Raw genomic sequence first — 25,000 nt, forward strand, 5'->3', positions numbered from 1 at the left:
TAATATCCTCCTATCGATGTCATTTGCAAAATGGGTTCTTATAATCCCCACGATCCCATCCTCTCCCCCATGAGGACGGGGAACCTCGTGATGCCCCCAGAAAATGGCGATTACGAAAATAATTACGTTCGGCCACTTACATTGCAACTCTGGAGCAACGTTGCACTAAACGCCCTGTAATTGAATTCATGTCAACCGCGTGGACGATCTCTGCTCATCCGCCGACTCTTCAACGGCCAGCCATTCTCACCCAAGATATTCAGATGGCTACATGTGGCCCAATTTTACAGCCGATATCAAAAGTTATAACCCAGATGGCTTTCGAATCATCATCCCCTGAAATGTTAACAGTCTTGTTGAAGACATTAACATACTAAAATCCTTTAGTTGAATTCGAATATCTAAAGTATTTTTTTTTTATTTCTTCTTAATCAAATCATAGTAGTCATGGTAATTTCTTGAAAAATATTAAAATGTTTAGTCATTTTCCCTCCATTTAGTGTAAATCGGTTAGTGATAAGGCTAAGGGCTTGTGGTATACTATTAAAACATAATTGCAGAATAACATTAAAGATAAGAGAAAAAAATTATTACATTTGGTAAATTTATTTACTTTTACTCACCACTTGTCTGTGAAAGACAAACGCAAATCAAGTTAGAGACCTTACCCCATTGACCATTGCATCAACTTATATTCTATTACATTATTACTATAAGAACCATTTTCCTAATAATCAATAAAAAAGATTTACCTTGAAAGAAAGGTGATCCCTGTGCAGAAGCCGTTTTTAATAACAAAAAAAAAATATAAAAACTAATTGTCTGTTTCTTTCCTTGCTATTAGCAATTAAGATTATTCTTTGTTCGTTCCCTCTTAATGAACTTTCCTATCATCATGCTCTTCATATACTTTATAATAAGCAGACTGGGAGCGGCGACTCGGGAGTCGACTCATCAAGTGACCACCCCAACAGCCGATCTACCATTTGCGCGATATCTTGAATTAAGTTTGTTCTTAATAATCAATATGTATAATTTAATCTATAAATTCTATAACATATGTTTTATATGATAGTTATCTGCAATACCTAAAAACAGCATCTGGGATTTCTAGCAACTAATTTCCCACTAATGCCATACAGATATTACCATGAAATGCAAGTTGTCTGGCAGGATCCGAGAAAATTGCCTATTATCGACAGGAACCTTCTCTTTAATTATCTTATATTTCTCCTTCTTCGTTAACGAATGAGTCTCTCTAAAATTAATACTTTCTCTTTAATAAGATCAAATTTCTATTGATTCAGTCCCGCCTACATTTCAGATATGCACAGAAAATATCATTAACGTCAGCTACCTTATAAGTTCTCTAAGTTAAATACGATAATAACCCCGAAGAATATGTCAAACAACGCTAATTAAAACATTAAATGAGTGTTTTAAACAGATTTATGACCTTGGAGTTTAAAGTAATGGCGGGAATAAAGTTCGGTTGAAGGGTGATGGAAAGACATAGTGTATTTGGTGATGATGATGATAATACGTAGTGGTAGTATTATTGTAAAAGTAGTAATAGTCGAAGGTATGGCAAGATATTTTCCCATCTTGATAATCATACATAAAAATTATTGTTTTTGAAAGGGCCTATTTAAATTGAGTATAATTGGAATTTGGCATATTTGATACTGAATACGGGCGACTAACCTTCGTTTCCAAATCTGGAACTTAAAACATCTGCAAAACACATCAAGTCCTGTATTTTACATCGAGTTTTAATCCCTTTATCACAGCTTTCTTATGTAAAACAACGGTGTTTTACAAAGCCTTAATAATGTAAAACTCTTAGTATCATTTAAAGTCTTTCTCTAATGAAAGTAGGACTTATTAATGGTTTCAAAGTTTTATGATCCCATAATTTGCTGCATGAGAGTCATGCAAATAGTAAATTCTAATTCATATTTACATAACAAGTTATACTTTAACCATTGCGTACCTACTTATAACTTCATTAACTCAAAAGATTATATTGCTTATGGAGTCACTGTACCACAGCCTATCAGAATTAAGTATCATAACTAGGAATATTCCCATGTATCAAAAGTTGAAGCTTCTATAGGATACTTACTAATCATAAGATTATTATTATTATATATAATTCCTAAAACTTCAAGCATTATGACTGAAGAACTATTGGGTACACAGTTAAGGGGTACAGCACTGGGCTTTCGTTTTATATGCTAATAGATAATTTCTTGCCTACCATATCCGGCGTCAATGACCTTAGATGTCAGGATGCCTGAAAACTTTAAATCATTCATTCATTCATTGCCTACCATACATAAATTTACAAAGCTGTAAATGAGTACCAGAATCATCAATGATAAAAGAGGGGATTGGGGGAGCTGAGACTAACAAGTTCAACCTTTTAAGATATTCTAAGAAACTGGGAGGTTATAATGCAGTAATTCTGGCACCACCTCATGTTAAGAATATATATATATATATATATATATATATATATATATATATATATATATATATATATATATATATATATATATATATATATATATATATATGATAAATATAAACACAAACACACACACACACGCATATATATATATATACATATATATATATATATATATATATATATATATATATATATATATATATATATATATATATATATATATATATATATATATATGCATAATGGAGGGAAACAGTGGAATGCTGGCGATAATAAATAATAATAGCAGGAGAAGAAGAGAAGCCCTAGCAGACAAGCTTGCTGGCAAGCAAAATAGAAGATTGTGTTCGTTCGCCTTAGAGTTTTTTTTTTTTTTTAATACCGAAAGTTGGAACCCTATGGAGAGGTCTGTAGGACTTTTTTAAAACAATAATCGTGTCTCGAATCCCTCTGGAAGTCCTTCCCCTGATTAATAATTTTACGTCACATTCATGGCGTGTAAAACACCCCTTTAATTTACGAATGCCATAACATCATACCCAACTTGCTTTATTGCTTTTAAATAAATTCTGTAAGATTCGATAATCCTGAAGGCAAAGGATGATTAGGAAGCTTCACTGCATAAAGGTCTTTAATCTAAATGACATTACTCACTGATGGAAAGTTATGAAGGGCTTACTTCCCAGAGAGATTTCTCAATAACTCATTCAGACTTCAAATAAACATCCTTGATCGAAAAAAGAGGCGTTCCTTTAATCGCCTTATATCTCCAGCGGAATACAACTCCCTTTTCATTAACGTCATCCTTAAAAGAATAAAAGTGTGATAAATATGCATTCCTGCTTGTGAATTTTCAAAATATTTATATCTCTTTACTTTACAATTTAGTTCCTTCGTCTTATTAATAACTGGAAACATGCGGCTGTTCTAAGAGAATTCTTATATTCAGATTATTATAATAATGTATATAGAAAGACGTTAATCCTACGCATCACAAAGGTATAAAAAGCAACGTGATATTTATAGATATAATACCACAAATTTGGTGTTTTTCATACAAAACCTCTAGAATTTCTCTCCTAAAGTTTAAGGCTTCATAAAATAGCAATAAAAACAATCGCTTTCTCTTGCTGTAAAATCAGGTAAGAGTGTCATAAAAAAGCACAATTCACTTTCTATTTTAGTGTACATTTGCATAAGCAAGTGCTGAAAACAATTACTATCCATCCAAGAACTTACATTCGTGTAAACATACATCATGGCTTATATAGCTCGTTTGAGGTCGAAGAACAAGAACAAAAAATTAACTATCTGGTAACAGTTAATAAAAGCAATTTACGGCCTATAAAATCTTTTACCCTCCTTCTTTCTCTTACCAGCATCTTTCCCCGCGAGATGGTAAAGAAAACAAGTAAAAGGTCCCACTAGACATAATCGTCGAAGGATTCTTGCTATTCATTACCAGATTCCACAACCAGAATTCGTCATAATTTCACATATTTGCGGGAATGTTACTACCGTATTTAAATAGCCTACATGTCACCGAGTTACTAATGACTTTTACAGGAATGCAAAACAGACACGACATTTGATATCTGAAAGCTTCCTATTTCAACCTCAAAAGAATGCACCTCTCCTGCAAACCAAAAGCTTTCTATTGCAGGCTGTCAACGAATGTACCTCTCCTGCAAACAGGAGAGTGTATGAGATGAGAGATGTGAAGTCGTAAATGCCCACATTATTCATTAGTATTCATAAGTAAGTGCCAAGCTAACACGCAACACAATCTCTTTCAGAAGCGTTAAGTGAAAACAAATCTTAGAAATTTTATGCAAATATTGTAAGATACCAACGTATGAGGAATGTTCAATGAGGAGATATCTGCAATTAAGAAAGCCTCTTTATTATTATTATTATTATTATTATTATTATTATTATTATCATTATTATTATTATTATTATTATTATTTATTGCTAAGCTACAACCCTAGTTGGAAAAGCAGAATGCTATAAGCCCAGGGGCTTTAACAGGGAAAATAGCCCAGTGAGGAAAGGAAATAAGGAAAAATATTTTAAGTATAAAATAAATACCTCCTATATAAACTATGAAAACTTTAACAAAACAAAAGGAAGAGAAATAGAATAGTGTGCCCAAGTGTACCCTTAAGCAAGAGAACTCTAATCCAAGACAGTAGAAGACCATGGTACAGAGGCTATGGCACTACCATAAGACTAGAGAACAATGGTTTGATTTTGGAGAGTCCTTATCCTAGAAGAGCTGCTTACCATAGCTAAAGAGTCCCTTCTACCCTTACCAAAAGAAAAGTGGCCACTGAACAATTACAGTGAAGTAATCCCTTGGATGAAGAAGAATTGTTTGGTAATCTCAGTGTTGTCAGGTGAATGTGGACAGAGAAGAATATGTAAAGAATAGGCCGGACTATTCGGTGTGTGTGTGTGTGTGTGTGTGTGTGTGTGTGTGTGTGTAGGCAAAGGGAAAATTAACCGTAACCAGAGAGAAGGATCCAATGTAGTACTGTCTGGCCAGTCAAAGGACCCCATCTCCAGCATATTTCTTTGGCCGGGTAAATGTTGACTGATTGTGTTAACTGGCGTTGTAAGGACTTTTGTCACCGACACAAGCAGTATATACTGTCGTAAAAATATTCATATGAAATACTGAGGAACATTGTCGTCTGATTATACCTGTTGCTATGACGTATAAACTTTGAACACTCTCGTAACAAAGTTCATATGCATAATTTTCGTGCCTTGTCAAGAATCGCAGACCTCATACTTGAAGGAAATATATTGCCTAAGGTCAAATTATCATCTTCTAACTCAATTCACGCTGTTATTTTCAAACCTTACAGTAACAATTATTCTATTTTTGTATCAACTTGTCTAATTATATTTACAACTACTCAATTTTTTTTTTTTTTTTTTTTTTTTTTTGTAAATTGTTATTCGTTTCATCATCTAATGCAATTACAAAAACCATAATAGGCATACCAATCAAAATGACTTTACGCCGGCTGCTAGGTAAAATGAACCATTGAGTTACATTGTAACGTAAATATTCGTTATATCGTAATAATATCAAAGTACTTTCAATATAGATATGCCGTAGCAATACCATTTTAATTCAATCACTGTAGTGGTAAGGGGCCGGAAACACATACACACACATTTATTTCAATGAAGTTTGCGTTAAATTCTCGCCGGCAGAGTCTCATTCTCAACTCGGCAAAGAGTGATACATTCATTGAAGTTAGCATGGCGTGGATTAAGGATTATTCACAGTTCACCTGTTCTGAAATCGTCTAGGAACAATGTTGTGTGCGCCATATCCGTCCAGGACGTCGGCAAGCCACCGTTCCAAGCGAGAAGGGTCCTCGCTGACAGCATGTAGATTTCCATTACCCTGACAGCCGAATGTTACCCCAGAGCGCTGAGACACTACAATAATCTGAAAATACTCGCACTACTGTATTCCTAGGGCTGGCCATTGCTACGACCTTCTAATCGACATCCGGCTCGTTTCCGAGCCCTTAAATATCATTTATAAAGGATCTGTATTTGCCTAAGCCTGATGGAACGAGGAACTTGGGACTCGAGGGAAAAAAGGTAAGAGACGAAGGAAAATTTGAAAGAAGAAGAGAGAAGAAGGAAGAGATGGGGAGGCTAAGATCAAGGATACGCTTGATTCTTACAATCCATACAAACAATATTATTTATTATAGTTTCATAGAATTTAAAAAAAAAAATCTTTACAGTGCAGAAGTCAGCATTAATTCTCATAAGAGTAGCACAACCCTTGTCCGTGCACACCCTTGAATCTCAGCCCCATTTGGGGTATGGCTTTAGGGGAAAGCTCCCCGTATTCCCCATTCCCCTCCTTCCAAGGAGGCCTGAAGAATTGCACGTTGGGGAACGAAATTGAACATACGTAAGAAGGCGTATTGTAGAGGGGTACTAAGAAAACTCCCGGGGAGGAGGGAGAATTAGAAAGGGAGGGAAATTCAAAGCTAAAGGGGAAAGAAAGAGTCCGTCTGGTGGAAGTATCGGTCGAGAACATACACGAACAAGATATCAAATATTCAGATAATGAGAGGTCTCTAGAGCCATCAAGGAACATCCAAAAAGGAGGCCGAGAGCTCATCCCGTCGGCGTGCGCATGATTGCTGGCAGGGAAACGGTGCTGTGGGGGCCGATATAAAGGCGACGAAGGATCTCCAGGCACGATGTGAAAATGGCAGAGGGAAACTTCCTCTGGGGATACGACCACAGCGAAAGGAATGCCATCTAGTCGTTAAAAGACATTATGCGTATACATGCACAACACAACAAAAAAAATACAAAAATGGATACAGGAAGAGAGATTGACAGGCTGAACGAGGAAAACCATAGATAATTCAATAAGGAGCCATTCCGATCACGAGCTTGATGCTGCTAATGGTGACGATTATCAATGGCGCGTGATCGAATTTGAAATGATGGCAAAGTAGTCAGAGCAGGAAAATTATCAGCGATTTTATTTTCTCTTAACATCCACAAATTAATTTTTGTTAAATAGAATGCCATACAAAGTGTGATTTTCTGCAAATTACTGATGTAAAATTTGAAGGAATCCATATAGATAAAAAAATAATTCCACAATAATTAAATAAATAATACGTGAAAGTAAAAAACCAACATTATTTGAATAAGAGTAATGCTCAAATTTCTATAAGTATTGAATCAGATATGTGCATAAGATATGCTATATTCTTATTATTATCATTATTATATTTTTTGCTAAGCTATAACCCTACTTGGAAAAGCAAGATGCTATAAGCCCAGGGGCTCCAACGGGGAAAATAACCCAGTGAGGAAGGAAACAAGGAAAAATAAAATATTTTAAGAACAGCAACATCAAAATAGATATCTCCTATATAAACTATAAAAACTTTATCTCTTCCTTTACTTTGGAAGAAACTACCATTAATGTTTGCCTTAAACATATTCAAGTAGTTCTTAAGCTAACGTTTAAAGGTCACTAATGAACGACAGACCCAACCATATATACTTTAGATCTGCACCTAAGCCCCTTTCCACCCAATATAGGACCAGGGAGGGCCAGGCTATGCCCCTAATGACTCAGCAGCCAGACCCTGTTTCCTAACTTATAAGAACGGAGAAGTAGCAGTTCCTCGAACTCTCGATTCGCATATTGTGAGACATGGTCGCTTCCAATAGACTACTACAACCTTCAAGTCTACCATGAGCGAGTGTGTGTGTGCGTGTGTGTTTAATATATGTTCCCTCTAAAAGGATGTGGCACAGGGAGAAAAAAAAAAAAAAAAACAGCGCAAAGGTCACTTCCACATTTATACTTTGCAAGCTGAATCGTGGATAAACCCACAGATCAGAAGACTTCTTCAACATTGCGATATATAATTCGAGAAACTCAGCCATAGTTTAATACAAAATGAAACAAAGAATAAATCAATTCAGTCATTCGTCTAACTAATATTTGAACTTTGAAATAATGTCATATCTAAATATAAGAGAACAATGTGATATTCGTGTAAAAGTGTTTGTGTTATATACTGTTGTACACGCGCATATCATAATTACAAGGAAAATATTGTAATGGTCTATTTTTTTTTTTAATCGATATAAATTTTAAAGTTTTAAATATATATCATATCATAGTATTGGAATACCTGCTAGAAGAGGCTATACTTTTAATACTGACGTTAATGTAAGGTAAAAATATTATAAATAAGACATGATGTCGATTAGGAATTATTATATCAAAACTCAACGAAGACATAAAAAAAAGAAAGCTATGTATAATTTCACGTCTTCTTTATCTGAACAGTAATTTCGCTTGACCTCCACTTAGCCAAGTCGGATATCAAACGAGTTGGACCACTTCAGAAACATGCCTTAATAGATGTAAGAGATTACGTCGAATCGTAGAGACGCTAGAGAGATGGGATTCGGTTGAAGATATATTCGTACTATTTAGGAAAAAGATTAATATCATGTGTTTTGGTAGTATTGCCGAAAGTTATTATGATTTTAACGGGAGAATCAACATTCTTGCCTTAGGATTCAGTGTTTTTAAGATAAATCGGCCAAGTCTTTCGATGTAACATTAAAAGACATGAGTGAACTAATTACATTCCATGATGATTTCTCTGTCTTCACATGACATACTCTAGTATCCCAGAAAATTTTATTTATGGGTGGGGCTAAAAGGGACGAGAGAAACGGAAAAACATGACAAGCAATTCATGATTTTTCTTTATTTCCATGACATGAGCAAGCACCAATTGCAAGGCTCCAAATGCCGAGGCTATTTTCGTCATCCAGTTCTGCGCGCAACAATTATTGCACAAAGAAAATTATACCAATTTTCAGTTTCCATCTTGCTTTCCCACCTTTGTTTAATTTTCTGCTTTTGTCATTACTCTTATTCCAATTATCACTGATGTAGCTAAGGGTGTTGTTATCCGCCTTATAGGATAGGTACAAATAAAAGTAAGAAAATTAAATATAATTTTCGAAGCAAGGCAATATATAAAGCAGGTTTACTATAAAAAATTACAATCAGCCTCCCTCCCTATCTGACACACATGCGCCAACTCATTGCTGCATTATGCACAGCCAAAAATGATCAATAGATTCTACATCAATCACCGAGTGAAGGATTATTTCATTAAATCATCCTGAACTGCCATCTCCTTCACAAATTATCCGATAATTCAGGTATTCCCGTCCTAGCCCCACCAGGAGTTGCGGTAGTCTGGGATTGCTCAACGAGAGAGAGAGAGAGAGAGAGAGAGAGAGAGAGAGAGAGAGAGAGAGAGAGAGAGAGAGAGAGAAATGTGACTTGGGGAAAAAACTAATACTAAAAACCTCTTTGCAATATTGACTGCAAAAAATAAATAAATAAATAAATAAAAAATTCTTATTCTTTAGTGTAGTTTAATATTATTTCCTCCCATCTTTTATTCTTTCCCCCTTTCGGTTCACCTGGCCCAATTTAGGGCATCGGATATTTATCCAGCGTTCGTTGGTTTAATTCAAATCGCAATGCAATCGGTCTGCGAAATATCTGGTTTGGTGGCGTCATTTGGGGCGATCCTTCGACGATCGTTCGGTTGCTCTTTCATCCGTTCGCAGGTCGTAAGAATCACACGTGCCTTGACCAAACCATTCTGAAACTCACCACGGCAAGAGTGGCCAGAGCTAAAGGGTGATGACCAGTAATATTTTAGAATACAGCTTTGTTATTTTCTCTCTCTGTAGCTGAAGTTTTATTGGCTGTTTGATGCCCGGGCTAGAGCAGCCGCGCGTATGTGCCCGCAAGCAAGTCTGACCACAGAGCAATCGGCTATTGTCGTTGTGATTTTACGTTGGGATGCGGGATATTAAAGGTGTTTAAAACGCAATCTAGAAAATTAAAAATATAATTTGTTCAGATTTATAAGAAAAAATAAATCTATTTAGGAAAAATAAATCCTATTCCAAAACAAAGAGGTAAAGGAAAAAAATAATGAATACTATCTCATCTTTAAAGCCAAAGCACGATTTAACAAAGAGCAAAATCCAAAATGTATATTATACTATAAACTATACCATATTAAGAGTGATTGGCAAAACGATGGCCGTAACAAAAGCCTTTCATGATCAGCAAAGGCTTTACAAAATATAAATGAAAACGACAATAATTTATGTGGTAAATATTACTATTGGATACAATAACACCAGCACCACCAATAATAATAATAATAATAATAATAATAATAATAATAATAATAATAATAATAATAATAATAATAATAATAATAACAATAACAATAATAATAATAAGAGAAGAAAGTAATAACCTTACTTCAAGAACTAGTTGAATGTGAATCTCTATCGACTAGCCACAGCGATCAATAAACCCTTCATACCACACGCTATTACGCTCATCATTACCTCATTTTTGGTGTTTTACCTGTCGTAGCAAATTCTAAATTTACCTGCATCATATAATGGGAAAGAAAATTTCACTTAAATGGTACTTTCCTACATACCTCATCATCATTTTTATTATCACTAAAATTAGTGGTACTTATAGTAGTAAAAGGGGGGATGATGAAAACATATAAGTACATTTTATGCACGCATATATATATATATATATATATATATATATATATATATATATATATATATATATATATGTTATGTGTGTGTGCGTGTGTGTGTGTAATTTCTTCAGATTCTAGGATGTAAGCCTTTAGGTAAATATAAGATGATTATTCATTTTCATTTATTCCGATAACTACAGCACTGTTTCGACAAGACTTAGTCTTCAAGTGGTTACTTATTAACAAGTTTTAAAATTCCTTTCATCTATAAAAGGAATTGTAAAAATTACGTTAATCAGTAATCATTTGATAAAGTCAATGTATTGTTGAAACAGTGCTGTAGTTATCAGAATAAATGAAAAAGAGTAGTCACCATCTCTTTAACCAAAGCTTTACATCAGAGAATCTGAAGTAACAACGAAGCTACAAAGAATCCTGTCAGAAACTCATGTTGACGGCACTAAGGCAATCACCTTCAATGAAAATTGTATTAAGAGTCAAGTTGTGTACTAATATATATATATATATATATATATATATATATATATATATATATATATATATATATACATATATATATATACATATATATATATATATATATATATATATATATATATATATATATATATATATATATATATATATATAGTGTATATATATAGTATATATATATATACATATATATAGTGTATATATATAATATATATATATATATATATAAATATATATACACACACACACACACATATATACAGTATATATATATATATATATATATATATATATATATATATATATATATATATATATATATATATATATATGATTGTTGAAGCTAACACTTACCATGATATATTTATGCACAACAATTACATGAAATTGGATATTTTAACATTTAATTTTTCTTGTCTTGATAATTATATCTATTAAAAAAATTTGGTGACGCAACTGGAATATCTACTCCAGGCAATGGAAAATATCTATATTTTCCAAACCCGTCTAATATAGAGGTGGAACCTATCACGTATTTTCCAATTCTAGTGCCATCTCTTTTTCTATACTTAAGATAAAACTGTAATTTAAGCATCGCACCATGATAACCAACCTCATTCATTCACTACAAAGCTAAATCCGAATAAAATTAATCTAAAAAGATTACTATTTTAAACAAGATGCTTTCAATCACTTACAACAACTGGTGTTTTTAGAGAAGTTTCATAAGATTAACACAACATTCCCCTATGAGAATGTCTCCTAATCCTTCTCAAAACATTCTGAACGGATTAGCTTCCTTTTCCCTGCACTTTCATTCCTACGCCTTCAAGACATGAAGTGTTACACTTAGTAAAATGATTTTCATCTGGTAAGAACTCCATGTCTTTCTTTCGTGGAACTGGGCGGCCATCAATATAAATTTATATAAAATGAAAGTCACCTTTTAATGCATTAGGAAAAAAAAAGGTTGAGCCAAATCTAGAAGAGGATATGCTATTTAAATGAAGGGGAAACCTCATCACTTTAGTCTTGTAAGAGGGAAAATTTAGCATCTTCACATATGTTAAAACAAGAAAACGTTTAGGAGTATCTTGTTTTCTGAGCTACAAACTGTAACTCTAAGAGAGAAAGAGATATGAAAAACATTTTAATTCTAAAAAATAAAATTGAATGCTAGAGCATTAAATTAAACCCAAGTAAAAGGTAGAATATACAGAACTTAGAAGGACAAATCATGGTTGTGTCTTATCTAGCGAAAGTTGAAGGATTATAAAGCTGAAACTGGGAATATATAGAGAGAAAGCAATTATAAGCATTTAAAATCTAGGTAAAGAAATTATAAAGATATAAAGAGTTTGAATCCTTTCCCCACTCGTTTAGGAAAAGGTGAAGAGGGACAATCCAAGGTTATATGAAAGTAAATGAAGGGGTCAGAAAGAGAGATCATGTATTTGGAGTGTTAGGAGAGTCCGTGAAGATGTATACTGGAATGGGCACGATTATTGGATACATATGTTTGTAAGTGCGTGTATGTATGTATGTATGTATGTATGTATGTATACACACATATATATATGTATACATATATATATATATATATATATATATATATATGTATATATATATATATATATATATGTGTGTGTGTGTGTGTGTGTGTGTGTGTGTAGTTGGGACATTACATATTCTCAACTAGTTCAAATGTTTGCGACATAAAACGGTGAAGTTTTATTATTAATGTACTTAATTTTTGATTCAACAGTAAAAAAAGTATGAATGTAAAGCCTCAAACCAGACCCTAGTATGAGGAAGTGTTCATTGGCCAAATAATAACATAAAAACACTTTTCCGTGAGGCACTAGTTCACTTGATGCTTGTTCTCCAGAGAAATCTAATAAACTCAGGAATGCGGATGACCCATTTAAAAATCTTCACAACTAACTCTCTCCTTACCGTAAATGCTGTTGTTCTGTCAGTCATGATTTCCGCTCCCTGAAAGAGAAAGAAATACATGAAATAAATCAAGCATTATAATGAAATATACTAACAGACAGTAGAGAACAAGATGTTGGAAAAAAAAAAAAAAAAAAACATTAAAGATTTTTCATAAGAGTTCTCAAACAAAATTACCCGTATAAATATTCATTCAAATAGCAATATATCATTATCAAAGTTATCGGAAATGTAACCCGGAATTCGCATTTCTTCTTCTTATATATAAATATATATATATATATATATATATATATATATATATATATATATATATATATATATATATGTATATATATATATATATATATATATATATATATATATATATATATATATATATATATATATATATAAACTTCACCTTTTCTTGTTCATTCACGGAATCTTATATTATTCTAGTAACCATTGATTATGCCCATGGAATTTAATATGTTATTTACTTCAGAGCATTAAAACCTCATTCTTGCCCAAATATTAACATTCAACCTAAGATAATTACATACCGAAAATAAACCTTCTAAGTCGCATAGCATTTTCAACAGTCATATCTAGAAATATTCTTATTATCAAAGATTATGATTAACTTTAATTCATCTAAGACAATTAATTATAGAAAAAATAACATTAATAACTACAATATAAATCACTTCAAATCAATCTTTAAGTGTGACATTATATTCATCAGGGTTATTACCACACGTGGTGATGGATGTTATTGAATAGTTAACAATGACTTCATCAATATCAGTAAAATTGCCCACCAATCGCAAAGATTACGTAGGAAGGAGAGAGAGAGGGAGAGAGGGCCACAACCTTAATACAGTTAGAAGGAAGCAATAATCATATGATTGCTGGAAAATTATAAACACAAATATAAATATAAGATATATATATATATATATATATATATATATATATATATATATATATATATATATATATATATATACACACAAAATAAATCCATGCGTTTATAGTCCACTGCAGGACAAAGACCTCATACATGTCAATTCACGTCTGGGCTTGGCCGGTTTTTATCACTATGTTGGATGCAGATTGGTGATGGTGGGAGATTTTTCGGCTAACCGCCTACAGCAAACCAACCTAGTATGGATGGCCCTGAGTAGTAGGCTACGGCTTTGCTGATCAAAGCGATATGCAAACCCTTTCACCATGTTAAGGTATATCCACTCAGAAAGGGATATATATATATATATATATATATATATATATATATATATATATATATATATATATATATATATATTTATATATATACATACATATATTTATGCATGTGTACACATTTTATATATATATATATATATATATATATATATATATATATATATATATATATATATATATATATACACACATACATGTGTACACACACACACATATATATATATATATGTATATATATATATATATATATATATATATATATATATATATATATATATATATGTAAATTGTGTTTGTGAGAAAGGATGCCTCGTAATTTGTAACCTCAAGGATTGAAAGCTTACATCTAATGTTTATTTGCTACGATATATCAATGAAGCCACAATGATAACTCAGCACGGCATAAAATCCATTTTTTGTTATGATAAAAGCGAATAGAAAAACAATACGAGCAATTTCCCGAATAAAAAAGGTATAGATGTCATTTCACAAAGCAAATCTTTGGTAAAATATTTATAACTATTTCAAGAACAATTCTAAAACAAAATATACAGTAATTATAAAGAACATATATACACAACGCGCATGACTAACAATTAAATATATACATACGTATACACACACACACACACATATATATATATATATATATATATATATATATATATATATATATATATATATACATATATATATATATATATATATATAAATTTGTACATACATACGTGTATGTATGTATGTGCATATATATATATATATATATATATATATATATATATATATATATATATATATATGTATGTATGTGCATATATATATATATATATATATATATATATATATATATATACACACACACATATATATATATATATACACACACACACATATATATATATATATATACACACATATATGTGTGTGCATGTGTTCGTGTACACATATGTATGCATACATAGATAAATAATTAATGCATATGTACCCATAAACAGATGTATAACCATTTATATATATATATACATACATACATGCATACAATGCATGCATACATAGATAAATAATTAATGCATGTGTACCCATAAACAGATGTATAACCATTTATATATATATATATATACAAACATACATGCATACACACACACACACACACACACACACATATATATATATATATATATATATATATATATATATATATATATATATATATATATATATATATATATATATACAAGAGGCAACAATGATATAAGGATCCAAATAAGAGGACTAACATAAGAGCCGCCTCTGTTATTATACAAATATGTCAACAAGTTTTGTATCCATAGGTTATAATAATCATAATAGCTGTAAAACACGAATATATATGGGAATACACTGATACATTCGTCATTTCCATGTACCTCAACATAAATTAAACAAATGAATCAATACAAAATTATGTATGTTATATACATATATATATATATATATATATATATATATATATATATATATATATATATATATATATATATATATACACATGTATACCTCAACATAAATCAAACAAATGAATCAATACAAAATTGTGTTATATATATATATATATATATATATATATATATATATATATATATATATATATATATATATATATATATATATATATATATATATATATATATTCTTATATACATGTATACATATCCTTATACATGCACAAAGACATATATTTATAATATATATATATATATATATATACACACACATATATATATATATATATATATATATATATATATATATATATATATATATATGTGTGTGTGTGTGCATAGATATACAGTATATATACTGTTTGAACCACAGCCTCAAGATTTTTTTTTTTTTTTTGTAAACCAAATTTCTTGAAAAAAAAATATTCAAATATAGTATATTCATCAATTATAGCCTAGAGCCTAGTCGTTCTGTTATGCGCTTTATATATACGACTTGCAAATACACATGCACGTATCTTATTGGCAGTAGAAGAACCTGGGAAAGATTTTAAAGGAATGCAAATAGAGGAGCCATACAATCTATTCACAAACATCAAATCTTAATGGAACGTCCTTGTATTTACCCTTATAAATTAAACACAAGTCACTGTACTAACTTTATTAATAATACTGTTAAGGCGACAGCCCCAAGATTGACTCTGCGAACTTGTGTCAGGGTCTGCGAGCATGAAATCGCGATACCTATTTTCAGCTTCTGACCTTGAAGCAGCGTATGTACCTGCTTGGACGTTTATATAGAAGCATAAATACATAAATTTGTCTTGTTCCCATAATACGCGTTTCAAAGACCGAAATAGCATACGTGAAGATTATGATAACGGAAGAGGCTATTAATGAAAAGCAATAAATGAAAGGAAAGGGGTTGTCATTAGAAGATCAAGGGATTGAAGAGAAAAGCCAAGAGAATGGAAATGAGAAAGAAAATGTGAGCAATTATGGAAAAACGAAAAAAAGAGAAGCAGAGAAGTAGAATTGGAAAGCAGGGAGAAGGGAGACGCACACGCAAGCACATACACATCTCTTACACACAGACACATATATGCAAGAAGGGGAGAGTGGTAACGATAAAGAGTGAGAGAAGGGGACACAGGATGGAAAGGGAATAGAAAGAAAAAGAAAGAACAGAGCGAGAGAACGAGAGAACGGTGGAAAAGGGTAGAAAGGGTCTGGAGGATGAGAAGGAGGTGGTAGAAGAGAAGGAGGAGGAGGAGGAGGTGGATAGGGGGCGGGGTGGAATAGGAGGTGGTGGAGGGAGGCGGGGAAGTATCGATTTGGCACAATAAATTTAGCTGTGCCATAACGAGAGTGAACTCCCCAGCCAGTGGGCGATTCCTTCTGCTTCTCCAACACTCCCTTCCCCCTTCCTCCTACGTCCCCCTCTCCTTCCTTCCTTCCCTCTACCATCTACTCTTAGTCTCAACTAATACGTTTATGGATATACATACACGAGTGTATAAATACGTATGCGCTTAAGCGCACGTTACAGATATAACTGCAGTTTTGTTGTTTGTTGAATTGTCATAAACTATCATTTGCAGTACCAAAACTCAAAGAAAAACTGTCATAAAAATTGTTGTTAAAGGGAATGTTGAGTTTCTCACGCTTTTATACACAGACTTGAGAGAGAGAGAGAGAGAGAGAGAGAGAGAGAGAGAGAGAGAGAGAGAGAGAGAGAGACATGATTCGAGGCTGCTGAAATGTAATGGTCATTGTACATCGTCCAGCCTCGAGAGCCAACGGTGGGAAACCCTCGCCTGTGTGTCTTAAAGCAGTAAAAGCAATTAAAAGCACGGTTATGAAACACAACGCCTCTTCTTCCCTACTCCCTCCTCCTTGCTTTCCTCCTTCTCTTCTCTTTCCGTTTCCCTCCCTACCTGCCTTCTTTATTCCTCCCTCGTTCTTCCGTTCTCTTAACCACCTCCCCCATCCCAAACCCCTTCCAACAGCAGCTTCTCGTGAAAGAAAAGCATATACCACCCAAAGTTACAATGCACGTCGTCACTTCATCACGCAGCTCGCAAAACGATCGTCGGCAACGGGTTATGGGGGTGCAACATCCCTCCTCATCCCCAAATTTGGGGGGGGGGGGGTGAAGTGAGAAAAACCCTAGAGGTCTGTGTACAATGACCCAAGAGTCACCAAATGCATAGAAAGGCAGAGCAACTCACACACATGGACGAAAAATAAAATAAAAATCATAACCAATGACAAAAATAAGAACGGGATGGACCAAAAAACAGCAAAAAGAAAAGCAAAGCGACATAACAAGAACGAGAAGAGTAAGGAGAGTGGAGTGACGTTATCGCAAGAGGCTTTCCCCGAGTCACACCTAAATGGTATGGAACAGTTCTGCAGTACACATATATACCAGCACTGTAAAGCCATTTACACATGCTCATAAATACAGAAATACACAAAAAATACACAAGGGTAAAAGGGGAGAGTTCCTTTGAAATACAACAGGAGAGTTTTCTTTTTTTCAATTCTGTTGCCATTCTTGCACGATAAAATACAAAAACCATTTTTGTCTTGTATGAGCTCGTATCACCTCCAGCAGACAAGAATCCTTTCACCATCTCAAGACACTGTATTCTTCTCGGTGCAACTTACGGTTTATACAAAATACATGGTCGTTACTTTTACGGAGGAATCAATTAAATTACTTAATACTTACATCTTGGTGCATATAAACTACACAAATGTTAGCAAAACAATCATAAATAAAGTAATTAAACGCTACAACTTCTGTAAATAATCATCTTATTCAGTAAGAATTAGTTATGGTGACTGGAAGCGACTATAGGTGTTTTGCTGGTCTCTAATGTATTACCATTGTTGAAACTGTATACCATTCCCTATCCCAATTTAGTTGTATTTTTCTAATATCAATAACACAATCTTAAAACCTCCATAAAATTAAAACTGAAGAAGCCATTAGAAATATCTCAAATACGTTCCTTTACGACTTCGACCCATCACCAGTGAATTGTCTGGTGTATTAGGAAAAGTTTTATATTTTTTCTATTTTTTCCTGAACTGTATGTAGTAAATTACAACATCTTTTATCAAATGATTTAAAAATAAAAAATTCTTAAGCCATCATAAATACTTCTTTTTTTACTTAAAGTATATAAATGTTTGCTCTAAATTTCTAAAGCATTTTGATAGGAAAACAGTCAATGACCTTAAAAAGTAGGATAAGGTCACTCTGAGGGTAATAATAAAGACCGTCGATGGTCCTAATGTTTCTAATATTATAAAGATTTGAAACCAAACCCAGAGAAAAATATAAATTGCAAAACTGTAAATCTTCAACATACTGTATAGTCTTTGGTAAAGATTATTATTATTATTATTATTATTATTATTATTATTATTATTATTATTATTATTACCCAAAAATTTGAAAACTGGCGGCAATAAAATACTTTTGTTTAAAATATGCAATAAATCATAACAAAATCAATAGCTGTAACAATAAAAGTATACGGAAATACTGTAAGTTAAGAGACAAAGGAAAGATGTTACATATATAGCTATGTTGACCTATAAATCAAGAATAAATTGAAGTTGTAAAAAATAGAGACTACCTGACAATTCCCCCCCCCCCCCCCAAAAAAAAACGGATTTTACCTTGGAACTTTTTTTTTTTTTTTTTTGAAGAATCCGAATAAAGTCATGAAATTATAGAAAGAAAATATTATAAAGAACTCTACTTAAACATTTCTCTATGGTCTATTACGAAAAGTTAAAAATCAATCATGAACAAAATTTGTAGCAGATATCACATTTTATGGAAATACAGGAATAAATCTTTTGTATATATCACTAACGAGTTTTTCAGTTTATGAATGTTTTTTTTTATTCCAAGCACATGAATAATTACAGACAAAACAAAAATTAAGTTAAGATTCTTTTAAACAAAAGAAAACTATTTTCAATCAAAGAATTCACCATCTTGCTGTTAACCATAGAAGTCGGTTCCATGCATTTCACTGCATTTATAATACTTTAGGATGTACTATTAAGAATATATGAATGTGCACTAAGTGAAATGTGTGTAATTGGGAATATAAGATCTGGCTACATGTAATCTTAACAAGAAGCACTTCACATGGAGAACCAGTCATGTAAGATACCGAATACTGCATTTAAAAGTGTATATTAATCTTTACGATCTAAACAAACCAAATTTTATGTAAAAAAAAAATCTAAAAACATTCAGCTGAAATAATATAATGAATATCTAATTAAGTTCTGATTAAATGCACAGCACAGATGATGCACAACATTTAAAAACAAATGTTTGACTAAGTTAATTAACAATTGCATGTACACTAAGATGCATACCATTTCATAAGGTACCATGAGATGTTTCTGGCCGTAAATGCATATTTGGATTCACCTTGCTTTAATTCATATTTTGTTTCAAATACCGTTCAATATATGCTAATCATCCAGAAAAACGAAGGTATGTACGTTTGGTCCAAAACCTGCATTACGTGCTAAGAACAACTTGATAGCTTGTTATCTACTCTTAGAAACACTCCGATTTAGAAAGAGGCAAGAAACGCAAGCATGCAAAAAGTAAAGGAAGCAGAGTACGAGGTATCCCAATTGTCATTAAAGGTCTCAACTGGTTCGTGAACGGGTATGAATCTAATAGTTTTTTGTATGCACAAGATGAAACAATAAATTTTACAGCTAAATTTCCCTCCAGAAGTGAAAGGAAAAAATATCCTTATGAGAAAACTCGTTGCTGTTTCCATAAGACACAATATAGTGCTGTGACAAGGGAAAATTAGGTACAATTTAAGTCAAGTCGACGAAACTCGCCGACCTGCATAATTTTGATCATCCTGTGAGATACAAGTGATTGATTTTCCTTCAAGCTTGGTGATGTTTAAAGACACGATTTATGCTCTCAAAAGGTATCCCTCAAATACACATTATTTCGAATGGTTCTAGATTCTCCAGGGTGTATTCCAAGTAACGCAGTTGAACCTTGCTTGTTAGGCAAAAGTCGTTACTGTCCCGACCCACGGATTTATACAAGGTAGGGACGTGTCTGCGAACACTGGTAGTCGGCCAGTATTACCACCCTGGATGGGCCATCGCGGAGCTCCTAAGGGAGTTTTGAACACGTTTAGAAAGACGGTTTTTAGACCATTTTAAGCAGATGGTTTATTTGGTACACTGAGGCCATTTCCGTTTCTTTCGTTTGAAATCACGAAGAAAAATAATAGTTAAATTTTTCTATATCAGTTACTTGGGGAATGAACCTTAAACAGCCATACAAAATAAAATGAAAGGAATAAGGAAAGTCTTTGCTACTGTAGATAAAGCGTATTACGAGGCTGGAAAGGATGTTAGGAGTTCGCTCAGAAATGTTCATTGGAAAGAAGCAATTTAAGCTGGCTGCGCCAGCACTCGGAAGTGGGAATTAAATCCACGGAGAAGATCGGCTCGGGCTAAGAATTGGAATAATTTCCCAGAGAATGTAGAAAGCATTGAAGAGGGAAAATAACTGCCCGGAGAAAGTATCGATGTGGAGACTTTTTTTTTTTCCTTTTCCTTTTCTGCACTTTGAGAGATTTTGAACATCCTCTGAACCTTTTTTTTTTTTTGTCTTGTAACTAATTACCAAGGCTCATTTAGTGAAGGGTAAAGAATTCATCGTAAATACCTTATAATCGATGAATGAAAGGTAAAAATTATCATAGAAAAAACATTAAACTGCATTAAGATACCATCATAATTCAAGTACAAATAAATAAATGATTCACATATTTCAAAACTGAGAAGTGAAGAAAAACAACTTCATATATCTATATATATATATATATATATATATATATATATATATATATATATATATATATATATATATATATAGAGAGAGAGAGAGAGAGAGAGAGAGAGAGAGAGAGAGAGAGAGAGAGAGAGAGAGAGAGAGAGAGAGAGAGAGATAGATAGATAGATAGATAGAGAGGTAGATATATATATATATATATATATATATATATATATATATATATATATATATATATATATATATATATATATATATGAGAGAGAGAGAGAGAGAGAGAGAGAGAGAGAGAGAGAGAGAGAATTCCTTTCAAAACTAAACATAACCAAACCACCGAAGATGGAGAAATGTGTAATAGAAAATACTTGGAAATTTATGCATGCATATATCCGCAGAGCATAAAACATTAACAAAATACAACACCAAAGACACATAACAATAACAGCAAACTCTGTTGTCACACAGCAAGGAGAGATCCCATTTACCTCAACAATGTAGTTAAATCATTCGAACCTCATAATGCATCCGAATATTTAATTAAGGACCATTTAAGGGAAGCTCGGATGAGGCCGCGTGCTGTAAGGATGGCTAGCTAACCCGGGAGCCATAACCGTATTCCACTAGAGACTAGACCCTGGTATTCCAGCCATTGATCGTAGCTCGCGCACAATATCCAGCGAGCCCCTCACACCGTTGGGTTTATTAATATAATGGTTTTCTCCCCTCATTAAATTTAAGGATTGCCATGAACTTTAGCTGTTTGGCGTTGCTGCTGAGCCATTAATAGATCGAAGGCTTCCAAATTTTCTCCATCTGAAAATGTTAACAGCTTTTACGGCACAATTCAAGAGAAATAATAAAAAAAGCGAAATCTGTGTATTCAAAGAACATTTTTTTCTTTCGTGGTATTCTAATTTTTCTATTAGGTTTTCTGCACATTAAATTTCATAAATGTTGCTGTTCCAGTATTCATTCCTCGTTGGGAATGATAATGCGGTGCAAGAGGATAGGAGCAAATACTTTAGAGGAATTATGTGCCGTTGATAGCTAAAAATAAATTCTCTCTCTCTCTCTCTCTCTCTCTCTCTCTCTTCTCTCTCTCTCTCTCCTCTCTCTCTCTCTCTCTCTCTCTCTCTCTCTCTCTCCAGTAATCCAAGGATGCTCTATGCATTAGATAGCATTATTGTTGTTGTAGTTATAATGGAAGCTGCCAAGTGCTTTTGATTTGCATTGCAAAGCAGTTCAAGATATATTTTGCATGTTATGGAGAATGCCTTTAATCCTTAGAATGCCGCAAGAGCAAAGGAATTCTTTCGCGGAATATTTTTGTACCTTCAACGAAATCAAGTAAACTTTTAAATTCAAGCACTATGCCAACACAGAAGACAGTTAAATCTTACTACAATTATGCCTTAAAAGAAAGACCCTTTTGTTATTTCATTTCTCTCATTTTTAGAAGAGAGTAAAAGTACTTTATTTTGAAGACACTCAGATTTATTTCACTCGGTAGAAAAGACAATGATCATTTTAAAATGTCTCATAATTTTAACTTAATTTCTCAAAAGCAATTTAAATTAAAATCTTCCCCAAGTTTCCGAGAATCCCCCGGAGTTCAAAGACCCAGTCGGTTAAAGTGACATTTTTTTTTTTCTGATCCCTCCCTCTCTTCTTCCCCCAATATTGAAAAATACATAATGACATCATAAGGTAGGAATCATTTCTACTCTAATCCTTTCCTTCTGATCGACGGGATTAATATTCTCTTCTAATCCTTTCTTCCCTTTCCATCCCACGACGAAAATTTGGGAAATCTGAACACTTTTCCTCCATACCCAAAAACTTCCTTAAACCCTTTCATTTTCTTCCTACATCCAGTTTTCCTCCAGACAAAAAAAAGGGGGGAGACTATATATTCTTCTTTTTTTTTCTCCCAGTAAACTTATCATTTCTAAATGAAAAAGGTTTCTTATTAATGTTTCTTCCTTCCTTCCACTCCCTTCCTCTGGCAGAGAAATATACTCCTTTTCTCCCCATTAGGTTTCTACATTTAAACGACACTGGGGTTACCCCCTTCTTTTTTGGCTGCTCTCCCCCTCCAGGAGGAAAGAAATTACTCTCTCTCCCTCCCTGCATTTCCCTGCTGTTACCCATCTGGAAAACAAGACAAAATATACATTCCTCATCCTCGAAGTAAAGAGTTGAAACTCACTACCTTTCCTTTAGTAAGCAAGACGACAAAATCCTACCTCTCTTTGCGTACTCATTTCCTCTTTAGGATATAAGCAAGAAAGTCTAACCCCCCCATTTCTTGTTCCGTCACCCTTTCGTAAAAAAGGGGGTTTGAAATCTACCCGCCTTCTTCACCTCTTTTCCTTGGCTGAGAAAAATAAAGTAGAATATCCTTAATTTAATCTCTAATAAAAAGAAAGTTTGAGGCCATAAGGTATCCCACGGAATCCCAGGAGGAGAAATCCCATTAAAAGTGAACGACGACTCCATTAGGTTGAACTAGAGGTTCAACTGACTAAGACTTCAAAATGAACGCTTTTGAAACTTGCCGCTTTACTGACGACGAGAGAGAGAGAGAGAGAGAGAGAGAGAGAGAGAGAGAGAGAGAGAGAGAGAGAGAGAGAGAGAGTCAAAAGGACGATTCATGTTTAGAAAGACTAATATAACGTTGCAAAAAACGGGACACAAACTCGAAAAATAATCTATCTTTATCGAAGACATCGCAACGGGTGAATTAATAAAGATTGGAATGAGTAATGGGGGCGGGGTCAGAGGGCGACTAATCAAATGAGTCACAAACGAAAAATCAGACTAAAATATGGCACAATATATTCGCCAGAGAGAGAGAGAGAGAGAGAGAGAGAGGAGAGAGAGAGAGAGAGAGAGGAGAGAGAGAGAGAGAGAGGTTACCTGAACCAGGAGAACGTTTAAGGTAAAGACTACACCGAGACTCCAGTATATGAAGCAAAAGATGCTGGAAAATAAACGGAGTCAATAAAGTATGTCAAGCCTCTGCTCATCTACGTCATCATCATCATCATCATTGTCTGCCATTAAGATAGATCAAAGGAGAGGTTGTACCCGATCGTCTGGTGTTCTTATCAGTTGACAATGATAGGTTGCAAACATTCGTTGAGCCACATTTTACGTCCACCTGGAACTGCATCGACTTTTTCTTTATTCAGTTTTTTTTCCATCCTCATATAATTCTTTACTCTTAACAATGGCTGGGGATCTTTGCATATATCAGCTATTCAATTTACAACCCCACACATATATGCTGCAGCAAACAAAGTAGTATCTCATCTTCCAAGGGGAAATGGGTAAAGCATTCAATATATTCCACAGA

At 33.2% G+C, this 25,000-nt stretch overlaps 1 long non-coding RNA gene across 1 annotated transcript in view; it reads right to left on the bottom strand.

Annotated features, from left to right (window-relative positions):
• The window catches only part of LOC137614710 (uncharacterized), a 631,198-nt gene that overhangs the window by 558,053 nt on the left and 48,145 nt on the right, over positions 1-25,000 (bottom strand). Inside the window, exon 3 of the long non-coding RNA XR_011039131.1 lies at positions 13,057-13,095. This is a non-coding gene — a long non-coding RNA (uncharacterized lncRNA). The remainder of the gene's footprint in view (positions 1-13,056; positions 13,096-25,000) is intronic.

This window comes from Palaemon carinicauda, chromosome 21, assembly GCF_036898095.1.
Source record: "Palaemon carinicauda isolate YSFRI2023 chromosome 21, ASM3689809v2, whole genome shotgun sequence".
Taxonomy (NCBI): domain Eukaryota; kingdom Metazoa; phylum Arthropoda; class Malacostraca; order Decapoda; family Palaemonidae; genus Palaemon; species Palaemon carinicauda.